The 17,556-nt window shown below is 40.3% G+C and overlaps 1 non-coding gene across 1 annotated transcript; it reads left to right on the top strand.

Moving 5' to 3' along the window:
- The first annotated feature begins 5,582 nt into the window (after positions 1–5,582).
- On the top strand, positions 5,583–5,655 carry Trnar-ucu (transfer RNA arginine (anticodon UCU)). The gene has a single exon. It is a non-coding gene; the product is annotated as a tRNA-Arg (tRNA).
- The last annotated feature ends 11,901 nt before the right edge of the window (positions 5,656–17,556 follow it).

The following is a 17,556-nucleotide window of genomic DNA, read 5'->3' on the forward strand; positions in this document are numbered from 1 at the left end:
TAATGTGCCTCGAAAAAGTCAAATCGATGGTTGTTCCAATCGAGTGGAAGAGAGATAGATGCGGCGCAAGCGTATAATGAGCGTAACGGGACAAATTGCGTAACGGGACAAATTGCGTAACGGGACAATGTGCGTAACGGGACACTTTTTCGGGCGTACAGTCGGCGTGCATCGATTTATTAGACGTTGTCACGTCAAAAAAACTGGAAATGGCCAAGGCAAGAAACCACTAAGTTCAACTACTAATCCAGAGGCGAACACATACAATTTTATTAACACCCACAGCAGGGATGGTGTGTAATGTGAATTGTAATTGGCACAACCAACGAATAAAAATACTAAGTTCGCTGGTTAGTGAGTTGCAATTTTATTTTAGATAGAATTTAATAATGTTCGCAGGCTTCCACGGCCATTGTCTGAAGTAGCTTGGCTTCCGGGTTGCAGCCGCGTCCTTGGCGAATAATTCACCGACGTTTCGGTCAACATTACAGTCGCCATCATCAGGTAGTAGTTAACTACTCTAACTGCTCCCTGATGATGGCGACTGCAATGTCGACCGAAACGTCGGTGAATTATTCGCCAAGGACGCGCGGCTACAACCCAGAAGCCAAGCTGCTGTAGATAGAATTTGTTTTTTTTTTTTCTGATCTACAACTTTTGTTTAAAGTAAATTTTTATGTAATTACTGCAAGGGGTAGGAAGTAACAAGGTTACATTAGTGCATTAGTAGGTATTACTGTCAAATCTGTTACAATTTACTGTCAAATTCTAAACATTATCTAAAACATTTGGCTGTAACAATTTTTGACGAGACAAACTATTAAAGTACAAACGGGGTTTATTATTAAAAAAATATTTTTTAATTCCTTACTTCAAAATTGTTCGAATGTATTTTAAACCATGTCATTATCACTTGATGTAAGTTTTTGGACATACGCCATTGCTAAGAACTTTTTCTGTTGAAGAAAAACTAAAAACTAAAAAAAAAAAATAATAAATAAATAAAAATACCCAAAAAAAAACACAAAATTAAGCAAAAAATTGCTGTTGTCAACACGGATATAAACACCACAAAATATTCCATAACATGAATATGGTCAACAAACAAAGGAAAACAAAGAAAAATGTAATAAGAGAACAGAAAAAAAAAACACAAATGATGACGACTCAGAAATATCATTTGTGTTTTTTTTTTTCGTTCTCTTAGTACATTTTTCTTTGTTTTCCTTTGTTTTTTGACCATATTCCTGTTACGGAATATTTTGTGGTGTTTATATCCGTGTTGACAACAGAAATGTTTTGCTTAATTTTGTGTTTTTTTGTCTTTTTTGGGTATTTTTATTTATTTATTTCTTTATTTTTTAGTTTTTAGTTTTTCTTCAACAGAAAAAGTTCTTAGCAATGGCGTATGTCCAAAAACTTACATCAAGTAATGCACTCCCATTGCACAAATCTTTCAAAGATAACAACATGTTATTATCCTAAGCGTGTTGGAGGCTTGTAGCCAAATGTCTTTGGAGCACACATATACTGTGACCGATTGTATCCTACTGACGGGGACGTACCTTACGGTGTTGAATATTCGTGTAAATATATGTCCTTTTTGTCGAATTTGTTTCCAAATGTGCTTACTTTTTTTATATGGTTCCAAATATACTTCTTTTTTTATGTGGTTCCAAATGTGCTCCCTTTTTGTCGAATGTGTGTCCAGTGTGTGTCCATTATGTGTCCGGTGTGTCCTTTTGGTCGAATGTGTAACCTTTTTGTCGAATTTGTTTCCAAACGTGCTTCCTTTTTTATGTGGTTCCAAATGTGCTTCCTTTTTGTCGAATGTGTGTCCAGTGTGTGTCCATTATGTGTCCGGTGTATCCTTTTTGTCGAATGTGTATCCTTTTTGTTGAATGTGTGTCTGTCCAGTGTGTTTCCATTATGTGTCCGGTGTGTCCTTTTTGTCGAATGTGCATCCTTTTTGTCGAGTGTGATAACAAATGTGCTTCCATTTTATCGAGTGTGTTTCCATTTGTACTTCCCTTTTTTGAATGTTTTTTTGGCTTGCTTATTAATGAAAATGGTTTTAGTTTTGACTCGCAGATTATGGCAGCGACCATGAGCATATAAGCGAGGGCTGGAAGAACACGGCGGTGTCAGGATCGCCTGCTTTCACTCGTCTGACACACAAGTTCAGTAACTGGCTATTCTTGATAACATGACTGTAGCTTGACCATATTTAACGCCCGAACTCGATGGAAGTTGTACCATCGTCAGGGCTGTATTTACGTGCAGGCTATCTAGGCTTTAGCCTATAGGCCCGCACCACAAATGGGGGCCCGCACCACACGATACGAAAAAAAAAAAATATGCTTCGATGTGGATCTTCTTTTATTCTTAAAATACGCGTCGACATAGTGTCCAGTTGTTTTGTGTAGATTAATTGCGCCGAACTAAACTCTTCTGCATAAATAATTTTCGATTATTTTAATTGGTTTTGGTGTCACTTAATTCCTTAACCTCTAAATACTGTTTGGTTAAATTGTCTAGTTTAATAATAAACTAATTTTTTTCAAAATAGAAAATTGATCAAAAATATGAGATTTGTAGGTCAATTAAAATAAACTAGCCACCCAGACCCAGGCAAGAGGCACCCACTGTGTCACTGGAAGGGGATACTGCCCTTAGAGAGGGCCCACACCACAGGCTCAGCCTAGGGGCCCACAGGCAGTCAATCCGGCCCTGACCATCGTCGTCGACAACACTAGAGGAGACTTCAGCATGCATGGTTCCACCGGCAGAAGAGATATTAATTGATGAAGTGCTGGCTGCAGAGGAAACTTCGATGAATGACGTCTCGTCAGCGGAGGAAGACTTCATTGGTTGGTGTTTCGTCAACAACTATCGAACATCGATGTTGTTACTGTAACAACGAGAAGAGAGAATGCGTTAATAATTTTCTCACTAAATTATTAGCAATGTCCAATGTGTAGAGACCGGAAAAATTCGCGGGTTTAATGACCTCCAGGATAGACTCCAATATCCTCTACACACTCTGGAAAATGCCAACTGTTCATTGGCTACTGACTTGTGAGTCGCCTCGACTGGGTGGCCTGTGATTCGACACTTCTATGAGTAAGGGTCTCTAATTGGCCCTCAGTCCTCCAGATTAACATTGAACCAATGGCAGAAGCAGCACTAAGGTATAATTATTTGAATTTTAGCATAACACGAAATGAACACGCGAATTTTTCAGGTCTCTAGCAATGTGACGCAAGCATTTTACAAGAAATTTTAATTTGAAAAAGACACTTGAATATATGCAAAGGTCTTGCTGCGCGGCAGAAAGTATGAAGGTTTCGCTGCAACAGCGAATGATTTATTCGCTTCAAGAGCACACCAGGAATTGGCACTACAGCAGTTACATAAGCATCTGGTTCGAGCCTGAAAGGTTCGTCTTCATCAACTAGGCATCCTTGCAGCTACTGCGTGCGTTAAGTATTTCGCATTTTCCCACGATGCACGCAGACACGACATGAGTAAGTGTACGAAGAAACATTCTGGTGTGAAGTTTCTCTGCGATGAGTGTACCATGTTTGGTTTACACGTACTGATTTTCTCTGCGATGAGTGTCATGTTTGGTTTACACGTGCTGATAATTTGCGACGACATGCGAAAAACTGTAAAGGTGAAATCCGTGTGCTTACTGTTTCACTACCTGCAAACATTTCGACTCCTTGCTTTGGATTGGGGACTCGTAAGCGTACAAGCACAAAAAAAAATTGGTTGTCTGTAAAGTCGGTTTACGGACGATAGTTTAACGTTACGTCATAACAAAACATTGATGAAATGATTGCATACTTTTATGAATAAAATTGAATCATTTTTATTTTAATAATAAAATAATAAATACTTGAAATTATACTAGTAATCAGATTTTTAAAATGCAAGAATAATTAACCTTTATTGCAGAAATTGTTGTTGTAATAAACAATGAAAACCACATTAACGTCTCACTTCACTTTATAACCAGTCGACGAAACAGTTCACGTGTAGATGTAAGTTGTGTGCTGCCGCTGTCTTTCTTCTTCTCCTCGGACGCATAGGCCAATCGAGTGGAAGAGAGATAGATGCGGCGCAAGCGTACAATGAGCGTAATGGGACACAGCGTAACGGAACAATGTGCGTAACGGGACACTTTTTCGTGCGTGCAGCCGGCGTTCATCGATTTATTAGACGTTGTCACGTCAAAAGATGTTTAACAACCGATTGCGATAATGCCTGGCCATGAATCTGCCGGGTTGGAATCCTACCAAACAACTTCCAGTTCAGCGCTCAAACACACAATTAAATTATTAAACAGATCCAGATTCCTATACGCTGTAATAGAGACGGAATCGTTAAGTGTGTACAAAAAATTAAATAAAAACATCAAACAACAAATCGATAACGTAACAAGTTACGAAAAAAAAAAAGAAGGATTTGTGTAACAAGACCAGTGTAACTTTATTATGAAATTCTCTTCTACTGAGATTAGATGTACGATTTCGTACGTAGCCTATATCAGCTGATTCAGTCTTGTTTTCTGTGATTTTGTTATATTCATATTTATATATATGTATATATTTGACGTGATAACGACTTACATATCGATGAACACCGGCTGCACGCACGAAAAATTGTCACGTTCCGCCTGAGCCGAGCGTGCAAGAACCGGCCAACCGCTGTGAGAGGAAAATCTTCTATAATATCAAACAGGTTAAGGCGGGCTTTTTAAACTAATTGTTCGTGATTATATTTAAAACAAATTATTTTAAATTAAATTTGCAAAACACTGTAAATAATATTTGAAAATTAAAAAAATATGCAATTTTTCATCAATGTTTTCTTATGCAGTTATCACGTAAAATTATCGTCCGTAAACCGACTTTACAGACAACCCCTCTTTTTTCGTTTAATTTTTTTAATTTTAGGAATTTTTCCATGACAAACAATGTAAAACTGCAATGGCGTATGTTTAAAAATAATAGTGTGTGGAGTCCCTCCGCGCGGAAGAAGTGAAACTTCGTAATGTGGAAATGAAAATAGGAAGGGGTAGAAATTGATTTTTAGTGAAATCATATTGTATCAAATCAAACTAAAATATTAAATCATGAAATCATTCAACGATAAAAGCTGTTTATTTAATTAAGCGGACGGGTTCGCCCCAAGGAGAAAATTGACGCGGCGAGACCTCGTGGACATAGAGAAATGACACACACTCACTATTTGTGTGTCTATGAAACATGATTTTTTTCTGCAATTTAAATTGTAATATACAAAAAAGGTATTGAAAATTGAAACAATTATGGCGACACTACAAACTGTCAGGATCTTTATTTTTTTCTTACTCTCTACTTTGTTCCTTACAATATCAGAACTTAATGGCTACCCCCTCCATGGTAGCGTTAAACGTTTAACGGAACCTTGTTGGAAGTCGCATTAGAAGTTTCACTTCAAAAAACTATTGAATCAGAATTTCCCATAGAATGAATTATTTAAACAGAACACTTAGATCACGTAGAACACTTGTATTATCAGCATTGCAATCTCACGTCCCTGTGGCGCAGAGGATAGCGCGTCGGACTTCTAATCCAAAGGCCGTGGGTTCGATCCCCACCAGGGATGCTACAGTTTTACACTTCGAACAGAAATTTAACAATTCCACCTTAAAATTAAGTTAATACATACTGTATGAACAAGGTAGTGCGGAAATAAGAAGTGATTTTCCTTTTGTTAGTTTTTTTTTCTTCTTCTAGGAAAGGGGGGTGTTGTCTGTAAAGTCGGTTTACGGACGATAATTTTACGTGATAACGTCATAAGAAAACATTGATGAAAAATTGCATACTTTTTTAATTTTCAAATATTATTTACAGTATTTGCAAATTTAATTTAAATAATTTGTTTAAATATAATCACGAACAATTAGCTTAAAAGGCCGCCTTAAAACATTTGATATTATAGAAGATTTTCTCGCACGGTGGTTGGCCGGTTCTTGCACGCTCGGCTCAGGCGGAACGTGGACAATTTTTCGTGCGTGCAGCCGGTGTTCATCGATTTATAAGACGTTATAACGTCAAAAATTTTAAGAGGCTACCAAATACTAATACACACACACACACACATACACCTACACACACACCTACACACACACACACACACACACACACACACACACACACATATATATATATATATATATATATATATATATATATATATATATAGTTCAAACTGAAATTATTACAATTTAAGAAACCTTTGTTCGAGATTATTGATGTTTTAACTTCAGAAAAAAAAATTACGTCGCATTTGTTTACAAATGCTTGTTGTCTGATTGGGAGGGAAAAAAATTTACAGCCTTGATCTTATTATTCCCAGATTACTCAATCAGGAATAAGATAGTGTTTAACTTGTTGTCAACACCGGGGTCATTGGAGCATAAGGTTCGCAATGGTGACGTAATGGAATTATTCAAAGTTATGTAACAGAAACCCAATTGATCTTATTTTACACTCCAACAGCTGTATTTAACGATATGAAATTTCATCCTCATTGTGCACAGTATAGTTATAAACGTTATGGCATTATACAAAACAAGGATCCAGTTTGTCGAATGAACACGGTACACATTCAAAGTTGATTCGGCATTCCACAATCCAATGCTCTACGTTTTTTATTTTTTTACACTGCAAAAGCCCTATTCGCCTTTATGTAATTTTGCGTAACAGTGACCTATGGTATCTTTTGTACGCTTAAAAATATATGATCGCCGAAATAAAATTTCACGCATACCAAGGATCCAGCGCATATAGTTGATCACAGCTACAACTATAACCGCCGATACGGATTTCCACATAAAAGAGATCCAGTTATGGCGTATTCTTACATCACAGCAGCTTTAATTACCTAGATAAAGATTTCATACATAAAATGTATCCATGTACTTAAATTTACACAGTAACATATGTAATACATACATATACCCAGCTGATTTTATTAAAAACGCAATACTTCGATACGTCAATATGCCCCACTACACATCAAAATCAAAGAAAAAGCGTATTTCATTGTACACAGCAACAGCTCTGTTTGCCCGTATGACATCTCGCGAAACTGCTGTCTTGATTGCTACAATGTAGGAACGACCAGCACCCACTGCCGCGGCTGAATTCTACATAACAGTGATCCAGTGTATGTCATTTTACAATGCACGACTCTGATAATAGATAAAGATACGTTGTATCATAGACGAAACCGCTCTCTAATTCTCGATTATGGCATTCCACACGACAAGGCGCCAGCTCTTACAGCCGATATTCCATTCCGCAAAACAGTGGTTCATTGTATCACATGGTACACTTTTGTAGCTGTAGCTATGTACAGAAGTATTATTTCCTGACCAAACATGCATATGCGAACACAGTTTCTGGATGTATGGGACCATCATATATTCATTTTTTACGTGACGTCTAATAAATCAGTGCACGCCGGCTGCACGCATGAAAAAGGATGACTCATTGTCCCGTTACGCACATTGTCCCGTTACGCTCATTGTACACTTGCGCCGCATCTATCTCTCTTCCACTCGATTGGAACAACCATCGATTTGACTTTTTCGAGGCACATTAAACTTGAAACATTCCCATTCGTTTCCTACTTTTCCTATCATCGTCCTATCCTTACCAGAATAACACAGATTGGAAGAAGTTAAATAGCAAACATGTATAAAAGTTATAGTTAAAATAATATGTTTGTTAAAGTAATAAACATATAAGAATTAATGAGTGCAAATAAAAGTAAATTTATCAATTAAATCAGGGGTGCCCACAAGGGATGGGGGGGGGGGGGGTAACGACGCAGACTGCGTCATTAAAATTTCAGGGGGGGGGGGGGTGGTTAAAAGACGAGAAAAATGTATATATTATTTACATAATTATAGCTTCTAATGTGAAAATACGTTTCTGGTGCTTTGATAATTGAAAGGGATCTTGTAAATCAAATTGGCAACCCCGCACTTTCCTCAACAAAAGCAGTTTGGCATCTGTCGGTTCAGGATGGAAATATTACCTGATATGACCAAAATAATTATTATTAGAAAATCAGTTTAAATTAATGCAAAATGTGATAAAATATAATACTAAAAAAGTATAATATTATATAATAATTGAGTAAATCATTGAGAAAATGGCATAAAAATTTAAGGGGGGGGGGGGGCGCATTATAAGGTTAGGGGGGGGGGGGTGAGTCATAGTGTTTGGGGGGTGGGCACCTCTGATTAAATTGTAGATTTCATTTCACTCCTTCTTTGTTTCCATACAAAATAGTGATAATTCAATAAAAATAAGTCAATTTTATTCATAAAAGTATGCAATCATTGCATCAATGTTTTGTTATGACGTTGTCACGTTAAACTATCGCAATGTTTTGTTATGACGTTGTCACGTTAAACTATCGTCCGTAAACCGACTTTACAGACAATCGATTTTTTTTATCTACATTAAAAGCGTTACCAAAGCTTCATTACGAAAGGAAAAAAAAAACTTGTCAATTAATGGAAAGTTGTGTATTCACGAACAGTTTTCATGGGGTTACGGAAACATTGCTTATCAAAGGGGTTTCCGCAGTTTCGTGGAAGGTACTGAATAACATCTTCACCCCGCCGTTCCCGTGACGTCACGGGGAAATTGCCTCGACAAGCCACCAATGCACTGAAGGGAGACGGGAGGGGTGGGGTGGCAATGATTCAGCGTTTTAATTCTCCATGTTCTTCGACGCTTGACCTTTCAATCTCTGTGCGAAGCCGTGCTGACCTTTACCTGTCGAACCCTTCAGGGCCAACTTTCTCCCCGGGCAGGTGCGGTGATTACATGACTGGTCCAACGGCGGCTCCAGGAATACCTCTCGGGCTGGGCTCTCACACTCAGGAGGATGCAGGTAATAATCATGACATTGCCCTTGGGACATTCACAAAATATATGGTCTCAAATACTGAAATTTAGTATTTTCGTACACATTTTGATTGAAATAAGAGTTTAGCACAATAACGAAAGTATTTAAGTTAACATCAATATTCCCTACAAAGAGATAAGAAGTAAAATTTGGGCTCGGAAGGGGCTATCGGCCCCTGCGCCCTTCCTCTGGAGCCGCGCTTGGACTGGTCTGGATTCACGGCACTTGGATCCCCGTCGAAATAACGTTCAGAGTCCGCGCTGGGAGCTCACACTGCTCACAAGCCAGATTAGCTACTTCGTTCCTTTTTTATTGCTAACTAGCTGATGTCCGGCATGCATTGCTATGCCACTTTCAATTTTTTTTTTTTTATTGTTTGAAGTAGATACACATACACAAAGCATCTCTCTCTAGCTCTCTATCTCATTCTCTATATATCTCACTATATCTCTCTATCTTTCTCTATCTTTATATATCTCTACATATCGTTACGAGCATAAGATATAGGCTGGCGGTCCCGCACGACCGCTGAAGTCACGCGCCGTCCACTGACGTAAGGCATGCCTGGCCGGATTACAAGGGTCGTCGCTAACCCCTTTCCCCTCCGTACCCCGCACACCGTCACGCCTCGGGCTATTGTCACCTCTAACGACCTCGGAATTCCGGGCTTACAGAGGCCGCCGCGAGGAGTGGCGTGAATAAACGTCGCTGTTCTGGGTGTTCCGGGACGCGACAAGTCACGGCCGCTCTCGTCCCTTCGAGAAGGACGCCACGGGTATATAAGCGACGACGCCGGCCTCCGCGGCAGTTCCGAGAGTTCTGAGAGTAGGGGAGAGATACTGGCGATACCCGTGCCATCAGTGAGAGGTGTGTTGTAGGCTCTACGGACGGTTGCCTCTACGCTTGCACTGTACATGTGTTTAAACTCGAGAACTGTCTGCCTGCGCGGACTGAGCCTTCAGATAGGCGCGCGTTGTTTTTTTTCCCCGACGTCACAGCGTTGTAGCCCGCCTCTTCGCTAGGAAATGCGCTTCGCCGCTACCAGAAGCCTGTGTGTTGTGCGGGGCGGATAAAGTTAACACCAGCCTCGCCCCAGATGGGTCAGGGGTCTCCCACCCCTCCTTAGTAGCTGTGCCTCACTTGCCCGTCACTGTCAACCCCCGCACGGAACATAAACATATTTTTAAAACGTTATAGTGTTGCGAACTTCACTATGTTTAGGTTTTCCACTCTTGCTTTGGGATATTAATAACTATATTATTAGCAAATAATAGGCATTTTATTTCCCTATATTATAACAGTGTAGTTATTCTAACATTTTTGCACATACTATTATATAATATACAGATAAAATGGCATACATTAAAATACTTAACTATGGTTTAAGAATATAAATTTTACTATATTTAAAAATACTTAATATATATTTTTCATAACTGATGGTGAATTATACGTGAAAAGGAGCTTAGGTTGAAAGACATATATATGTCATAATATTATAGTAATATTATCAAGTTTTAAAAACATTTTACAACTATTTTAATAAAGTATGCTATTATATATTGTATTTAGCAAGGTGTGTAGTCACTTAAGATCATAGTTCTTAAAGTATTATTTAAATTTATTTTAAAATAATTAACTGATAAATAATCATATTAATTAAAATTGTGTATGTTTAAGACATACATTAGACATAAATAAATTGTGCATTAATTTTTATTAGGGGCTTAAGTTGAACGGCATACCTATAACTTACAAGTATATAATAATTTTTATTTAAATCTATTTATTTATTAAAGGACTTGTAAAAATTATATTTTTTTTCTCAGATATTCCTATTCTGGATATGCCTCTACGAGACTTCCATATTTCTTGTCGTCATGGTGGCCGAGTGGCTATAAAAAAATCAGCTCGAAACTGGCTCTCTCTCGTAGTAACAGTATGAACTATTCGTGATGTCACTATCTGCTGGTGGTCGTCCAATATGGCGACGTTCGGGACCCCCCCGTCACCCTCCACCCTCTTCTCCCTTGTCCACCCCTCGCGCCCTCCAGGCTCTTGAGCCTGTGCTAGAATCTCCTATTTCCATCTACTGATATCTACCAGTACTTCTCACTGAGCCCTGGTCAGTCCCGAATATAAACGAACTTCGTCGTTCATGCCACATCACAACCCTGGGGGGGGGGGGGGAGGGGGGGGGAGACAATTTTCTCGAACCTCGCGGTTGTCACATTGAAATATAATTTTAGAGACCGGAAAAATTCGCGAATTCATTTCGCGATAGGCTAAAATACAAATAGTTATACCTCAGTGCTGCCTCTGCTATTGGCTCACCACTCACCTGTATGACTCTGGGCCAATGAGAAACACCCAACCAAAGCTGTATCGAATCACAGGCTGCTGCGCTGGAACGTCTCACAAGACAGCAGCCAATGAGTGGGTGGCATTTGACCGAGTGTACGTAGAACTGTGGAGTTCATCCTGCAGGTCATTGAACCCGCGAATTTTTCCGGTCCCTAAATTTAATTCCACGCCCGTCAAGTTGGTACACACAATCGCCGTCACATCTCAGCGAGCGCGCACTGCGTGTGTTATCTGTGTTATCACGGAGGGGCTTATCACGAGAGGGGGCGTGACCTTGGACGTCTGCACTAGACCGGCAATCAAGACCGATCAGATGAGCGGCGTGCTAATGCGATTGTTTACGGATGTCACGTGCGCGCGTCTGTTGCCACACTCTCTCTCTCTCTCTCTCTCTCTCTCTCTCTCTCTCTCTCTCTGTGTTCGTTCTGGTCCACTCTCGGAACTGCTGGATGTGGACCACGGGAAGCCTGAGATGCACATCAAGTTCTGTCCCTGCCCGAACACCACCCGAATATTCACCTTCGGCCAACCTCTCGGGATTTGTTTTATTGAAGTGAAACTTCTAATGCGACTTCCAACAAGGTTGCGTTCAACGTTCAACGCTCCTGGGGAGGGGGAATAGAAAGATACAGAGCGAGAGTGAATGCGTGGCACTCGAACCTTTGAATATTGTTACGATTTCCCTGCGGGTTCGTAAAGGATAGCCCAATTAAAAGATTTTATTTCACACACACGGTTTTATTTATTACCACTACTTATCATTTACAATTAATCTTCTAAGATGGCAAATAATTTACTACACTTAAATAAATGTCAATTCCCTGGTCACTCGTTCCGCACACCTCGCTGGGCCGCACCTCTGGCGAAACTCACGCCGCAGCACCCCTCGTGGGTCTCCGCCGCGGGACTCCGTCACCACACTCCGCCGCCGCCGTCACACCCTTCGCCGAGATCCCACTCGACGCCTCACTCGGAACTTCACTCGGGAGAACTCACTCAGTCTCCGACTCAGACTCACTCACTTCCTGCCCTGGAACCTTCGTCCAAGGACTTCGCCACTCTGCCGCACCCGCGGCACTATCGCCCGGAAACTCCGCCGCGGGAGAACTCCCCACTGAACTCCTTCTCTGACTCGAAGGTCGGCCCAACCTCCTTAAATAGCCCTTGGGTTCCCGTCCAGAACAATCGAGCATGTCTCCGAGATATCGCGCGACCTTCGTCGTCGAAATGCCCAGAAACGCCTCGTGAGTCCTCGAAGGACGCGGCGGCTGCTCAAAGAACGCCGATAAACTCAACAAGCATCGGGTTCCCACAAAACGCGCCGATAAACATGTCTGAGTCCCTCCATTCCGCAGTGCGGCCTCCCTTAAGTAACTCGATCTGAGGCAGGTGCGCGCTGCGACGGTCAGGATGTCGCGCGATAGTATGACACGAGATACCAGGGAGAGGATGCGGGTGGAAGGGGGCGCAGACAAATAGAACGAGCGCGGCGACGCCAAGCATTGCAGCCAAGCGCGCTCGTAACAATATATATACTGTATAGAAGTCGCCAGCCCAGGTTAAAATTTCTAATACGGTTTTGAGGTAGTTGGTTAATTCACCGCCGCAATCGCCACCATATCTAGGGCATCGACTTGTGGTGGTCCCTAGCGGACAAGTGTCGAACTCTTCAAACACCCCTTCCCCCTCCCGTTGAACGACCTTGAGCTGCAGTGAATGATAGATGGGGGGGTGCGGGGAATGTCAGCGGGCGACACTGCTGCGCTCTAACGTGTAAATAACAACTAAGACGATACAGGGCGTTACGGCAGCGCACTGCAGCGGTGAAGTTCCCAAGCTGCTCATCATACGCTTCTGAAAAACGTAGAGTAAATCATATCCGCTCGCGACTTCTATACAGTATATATATTCAAAGCTCGAACGCATGCGTGTAGTGTACCTGTTACAGGCCAGCGCGAGCGTTAGCAACGAGTAGCGTCCAATATTCCAAGCACATGCTTGTGGTATTCTTGCTATGCGGCGAAGTAAACAGTGTAAGCGTCGTGAAATTAGCTAAACACGTACTTGTTGTTCTATTTTATTGTTCTATTTTAATTTATAATATTCATTATTTAATTTACTTGTTTTTTTTAGTTTGATTTGATGCAATATGATTTCACTAAAAAACAATTTCTACCCCTTCCTATTTTCATTTCCACATTACGAAGTTTCACTTCTTCCGCGCGGAGGGACTCCACGCACTATTTTTTTTTTGCACAGGAAAAATGAATTCAAATATTAAAAGTGGTCGGTTAGGTTAGCTAAATTAAAACACTTTAAAACACTGGACGGTTAGTTAGGTTAGTATAGCTAAATTAAAATAAACAGAGAAATATAAATAAATGTATATAAATGAACCCGAGGTTGGCCTAAGGTGAATATTCGGGCGTTTTCGGGCAGGGACAGAACTTGATGTACATCTTAGGCTTCCCGTGGTTCACACAGGGACCTCTTGCTCCAGCGCTGAAGTGAACACAACGAGTGAACCTTAAAGTGAACACTAAGTTAGTGCACAGCGCACACGTCGGATGTTTATGTGCTGGACAGGATATCCAATTTATTAATAAAATTTTACTTCATTTGTACATTTGAACATTTTTTTTTTTGACGTGACGTCTAATAAATCGATGAACACCCGCTGCACGCACGATCAAGTGTCCCGTTACGCTGTGTCCCGTTACGCTCATTGTACGCTTGCGCCGCATCTATCTCTCTTCCACTCGACTGTTTATAAAGTGAAGTGAAAAGTTAATGTGGTTTTCATTGCCTATTAAAACAACAATTTCGGCAATAAAGGTTAATTATTCTTGCATTTTAAAAATCTGATTACTAGTATATTTAAAGTATTTATTCTTTTATTATTAAAATAAAAATGATTCAATTTTATTCTTAAAAGTATGCAATCATTTCATAAATGTTTTTTATGACGTCACGTTAAACTATCGTCCGTAAACCGACTTTACAAACTACCAATTTTTTTTGCAGGAAATTGAGGAAGAAAAATAAATTTCTGCTCTGAATATTGAATTTAATTCATACAAATAGTAATGCGATAATTTTAGCTTGTTGGTAGTTCTGACGGCCACTCTGTCGTGCGGGAGGTCTCTCATTGGCAGAGACTATAAAGGACTGCTGGAAAGGAAAAGCCATGTTGATGACGTGAGCGACTTGGAATCACTTCGACGGCTATGCAGTGACGTAGCCAGCAGGGAGGTACCACTCCCTTCCAGGAATGGACTGAAATGTGTGGAATTGTTATCTACTTGAACATATTAATGTGAAATACCTGGAAGAATCTAAACGATACAAATGGAAATGAAATAAATCCACATATGTATACAGAAATGAGTCGGAAACCTCATACATCAAACAAAAACAATCGATACAATAGAAATAAAATGATTTGTACCTAAATGTAATAAAATAAATAAAATAAAGTAAATTTACATGAAAAAGCATCAAAAGAACCCATTTATAACGAAATAAATGTGCATTAATAGAAAATAATTTCAATTATTAAATGCATAAATTGTAACAAAATTAATCAAAGGAAAGTACTGAAATATAGCAACCTAGCTACATTAAGACACAAAGATATTATTTCAGAAGGATTATCGTATCCACATGGGGCTTCCTTACTGTATTTTCTCCCCATTATAAGTGTCCATGCGGTTGGAATTGTATTTCTAAGTGGCCTGTATTTATTGCCTGATTATTTCTGCCGTGACTTCATTGTTTTTTTCTCCGTGTGCTCCAGTTTATTGCTGAGAAAACAATCGGTGCAAAAAAATGTTTTTTTTTTTTTCCTGTTATGAGAGATGCAATTTAATCCAGAGATGCCGAATTAACACTAATAATATTTTTAATTAGGTGTTATTTAAACAAAAAATATAAAAGATACATAATTCAAAATATTATTTTGCCTTAAAACAACTGAGGAATGCTATCATGCAAGACGATTTCCTTAACCCACCCCCGGAGGCCTAGTGATGCTCTCATCTTCAGATCGAGAGTAAGCATCCCGCATTCCGCATGAAACGGCCAGTTTGTACAACACAGCAAGTGCCGACAGCTGCTGACAAGAATTGGAACTACTTGCAACAAGTCTTTTTTTCTCATCAGATAAATTAACCCTCGCATCTAAATGGAGCTTTTTTTTTTAGCTAGTTGGAGACATGTAGCCTCGCAGCCTTGCAGCCTTGTAGCTTCGTAGTCCTGTAGCCTCATAGTCTTGTAGATTCCTAGCCGAGTAGCATTGTAGCCATGTAGCATCGTAGCCTTGTAGTTTCGTAGCGCCACTCTCAAAAAGGGGGGAGGGTGGTTTCTATCTCACACTCTTCGTCAATATTGCACTTCCCTTCGCTCGCGGCACTCACTGCAATCACGCGGAGGCCGGCGTCGCTGCTTAAATACCTGTAACTACCTTCTCGAACCGACGAGAGCGGCTGTGACGAGTCGCGTTTATCCCGGGGCCGGACCCGACGCCCGAAAAGTCCAGAAAGGCGGCGCTCGTTCGCGCCACTCCGCGCGGCGGCCGGTGGAACTCCCAAGGGCCGCTCGACGCTCGGCGGTAGATAACAGCAGTGGGAGTAGCGGCGACCCTTGCGATCCCGGCCAGGCGTGCGCGTCACGCCTTACGTCACTGGATGGCGCGTGACGTCAGTGGCCGTGCAGGGCCGCCAGCCAGCTCAGAACCTGGCATCGCGGTCCTGTCTGCGTTCGTAACAATATCTTTGATCTGATATACTGACCCTAATAAAAGAGTTATACATTTTTGTCTTTACGCCCTTTCTTTTTTTTTTGACGTGACAACGTCTAATAAATCGATGAACGCCGGCTGCACGCACGAAAAAGTGTCCCGTTACGCACAATGTTCCGTTACGCTGTGTCCCGTTACGCACATTGTTCCGTTACGCTGTGTCCCGTTACGCTCATTGTACGCTTGCGCCGCATCTATCTCTCTTCCACTCGACTGTTTATAAAGTGAAGTGAAAAGTTAATGTGGTTTTCATTGCCTATTAAAACAACAATTTCGGCAATAAAGGTTAATTATTCTTGCATTTTAAAAATCTGATTACTAGTATTTTTTCAAGTATTTATTCTTTTATTATTAAAATAAAAATGATTCAATTTTATTCACAAAGTATGCAATCATTTCATCAATGTTTTTTTATGACGTTGTCACGTTGAACTATCGTCCGTAAACAGACTTTACAGACAACCAATTTTTTTATCTGCTCATTGCAAGTGATTCGTAGTATAAACATATATTTATTACAAAACTGTAAACTTATGTTTAAAAATTTTAATATCGTGTAACGTATTTTTAACTGCGTTTACTGAGGAAGTTATGGCTTTTTAAGTCCTTCGAATCCTGCTTTTTTTCTCCCCCTTGCAGTAATGGTTGGTCGTATCAGTTTTCCTAGCGAAACGTTTCTACAAAATATTTGACGTTTTCATAAATTTTTCAATGGATTTAGCACTTTGCTTGTTATAATGCGTTCCAACTTTCTCCGGAAAAAAAAATAGAGCGTATTTCGCAGACGGGAGAAATTCGCTGTTTCATCTTGCAATAGGCTAGAATATCACACTATTTTACTTTTGGTGTGCTCAACGAAATAAGCAGCTGATCACATATCTCAAAGTCAACAACCAATGAACACAAGCGGACATTTGCATGCGTGTGAATAGGTTTTTCAAGTCCAGCCCGAGTGTCATAGAACCAGAGAATATTTCCAGTTCCTACTACACCGAAATTTTTTTTATGGCAGAAAAAGAAAAAACTTTTATACCCGAGAAAATTGTTTCGTCAAATCAACAGCATATTTTGTTGGTTGTTCTAAATACATTTTTACGCCGGAATTCCAGTTGGCCCGACAAAATAATTTGTTGCGGCAGCCAAGTTTTAATCAGAAACAAACATAATTGTTTAATAAAGATCGCAGGGTTTTCACGGCCGTGGTCTGCATTTTCTTGGCTTCTGGGTGCAGGTCCATGTCTCAGGTAAATTGTCTTGCGACGTTTCGGCAGTCATTGTAGCTGCCATCATCAGGTGGACTAAAGTCTTACTAATGATGGCAGCTGCAAATGACTGCCGAAAAGTCGCAAGACAATTTACCTGAGACATGGACCTGCACCCAGAAGCCAAGAAAATGCAGACCACGGCCGTGAAAA

The sequence above is a fragment of the Bacillus rossius genome, chromosome 17 (assembly GCF_032445375.1).
Source record: "Bacillus rossius redtenbacheri isolate Brsri chromosome 17, Brsri_v3, whole genome shotgun sequence".
NCBI lineage: Eukaryota > Metazoa > Arthropoda > Insecta > Phasmatodea > Bacillidae > Bacillus > Bacillus rossius.